A 2274-nucleotide genomic window follows, 5' to 3' on the forward strand; every position below is an offset into this window, starting at 1 on the left:
CTCCTCCTTGCTTTGATCAATGCCTACTTGTGCATCCTGCTTTGTGAGATAATTTTTTTAAACCTTCTATTCCTTCTCCTTCTCTCCAAGATATTCCTTTCCCCTTCTCTTTCCATTCTTAAGATCAAGACATAACAGAACCAATCCTAAGGCTTGTCTAATTGGACTCCCACTATGAACCCTGATGATGCTAGAGTTCAGAAGGGACATGGTATCATGTCCCTATATTTGAATGTAAGCAGTTTATCCTTTTTTGTTCTTTATCATTGTTCATTCATGTTTACCTTTTTCTGCTTCTCTTCATTCCTGTGTTTGTATTACAACGTTTCTCTGCAGCTCCAGTTTTTTTTTTTTTCCCATTAGAAATATTTGGAAGTCTTGTGTTGCATTAAAATCCATTTTCTCCCTTGTAGCATTATACTCAGTTTTGCTGAGTAAATTATTCTTGGCTGTAAACCCATATTCTTCACCTTCTGGAATATCATATTCCAAGTTCTCCACTTTATAATGGTAAATACTAAATCATCCATGATCCTGACTGTGTTTGCCTTTTCTTCCAGGGATTTGATGTGAGGGCTGGGATCTCTAGCACTTCTGAAAGGAAAGTCTGTGCTGGTCCTATTACTGCTTTCTGTCAGTTTTGAAGGTTGTGTTATTCCAGATTCTCAGGGACAAGCTAGAGACTTACAAGATTTCAGTGCTCCCAAAATGGTCTGATCTGAGGCTGTCTGATTTTCGCCCTCCTGGTCTGAGCTCTGCATGTTCCTGACCTGCATTTAGGTCTGAGCAAGAATATATCATTACTTGACTCAGCCTCTATCACTGGAAAGCACTGTTGGCTCAGAATGACAGACTTGTAGGCTTCCCTTTGGCCTGGGATCCCTACTTTGGTTATTTCTTTGCAGTCTGGGCAAGATGTTAGTAATGAGGCCTGCTTTGAGCCTGAGGCCTGAGCCATAACATTGCTGCTGCTGCTATTTCAACTGGCTTCTGGACTTCTTCCTTTCTCCATTAATTGCCCCAGGTCTCCCGATCTGGAAAAACTACTTGGTTGTCCAGGTCCCCTTCTAACTCTCCCCTAGATCTGCAACTAACAACTGGGTAGTAGGTCACAAAACTGCCAGTTGGAGCCTGCCCCCATTAAAGTGGCCCTTGGGGGCCTGGAGGTGCCATGGAATGGGTGTGAGACCTCTTCTTGTCCTGGTATACAGCCTCTCTCCCTTGGCACCAGATTGCTGGTCCAAGGCCATACATTTAATGCCTGGGGTCCACAGACTTCCCTTTCTGCTTCTTATCTCAAGGTAAACTGGATAAAAGGTTGACTGACTGTTTCTAGATTTCCCCATTATCATTCAATCTAGTGTACTTTGTAGATCTGATAGGAGTTGGTTCATTGAGAGGCAGTCTGTTACACTCTTCCTTTCATTCTGCCATCTTCCTAATTAATTTTATTTTATTTTTTATTTTTTTGAGCAGCGAGCTGGCTTTATTCTTTATTGTGGGCCCTGTCGGCCTTCTCGTGGGGTGCTCCTCCTAGTCGTGCTTCAGGCTCAGCAGCTCGAACAGGTATTCTCCCAGCCGGGCCTGGGGGTCGGCCTGCACGTGGCACAGGGTGGTCAGGTGGTCGCCCAGGCGCTTCAGCACCCTCACCTCCTCACCCAGGTAGTGGCTCTCCAGGAAGTCGCAGAGGTGTGGATCCCCTTGGCTGGAGCCCAGGGCGTGCAGCTTCAGGAGGGCCTGGTTCAGGCCCTTCTCCAGGCTCGGAGCAGCCTCCTTGGCATCCAAGCTGCGGCTCCACTCATCTTAGCCAGGTTTCTGCACAGCCTGGAGGAGGACCCGCCCCCACTTTGGTTCTGGAGCCGCATAAGGCGCGGCGCCCTCGCGTTTGTCCTTCACCAGGTCACGGAAAAAATGCGACACCCTCGGCAGAGCGACATCATCCCGGTCGAAATAGAAACCCAGGGACAGGTAGGAGTAGGAGGCCTGTAGGTAGAGATTGGCCAGGCGGTTGACCTTGGCCTTGGCCTCGGCCTCGGAGGAGAAGTTTTGGCGGATCTGAGAGGTGGAGCTCATGGCACCGACGGCAACGGGAGGAGGCGGCTGGTCACGGAGCTGTTTGGTCTCGGAGGCTAGGGGCCGATGGTCCCGGAGGCGGATGGTCTCGAAAGCGGGGGTCGGTTCGTCCCAGGGGCTGGCGGGCTGCAGAAGGACGAAGATCTAGCGCGAAGGGAGCTGGGGGAACCCTGGGTCTGTTCGGTCCAAACACCGAACAGC

The 2274-nt window shown here is 49.6% G+C and overlaps 1 pseudogene; it reads right to left on the reverse strand.

The window, feature by feature from the left end:
* Positions 1-1533: 1533 nt before the first annotated feature.
* LOC122729545 lies at positions 1534-2073 on the reverse strand (annotated as a pseudogene).
* Positions 2074-2274: the final 201 nt, after the last annotated feature.

Source organism: Dromiciops gliroides, chromosome 5 (genome assembly GCF_019393635.1).
Source record: "Dromiciops gliroides isolate mDroGli1 chromosome 5, mDroGli1.pri, whole genome shotgun sequence".
In the NCBI taxonomy this organism is placed as follows: domain Eukaryota; kingdom Metazoa; phylum Chordata; class Mammalia; order Microbiotheria; family Microbiotheriidae; genus Dromiciops; species Dromiciops gliroides.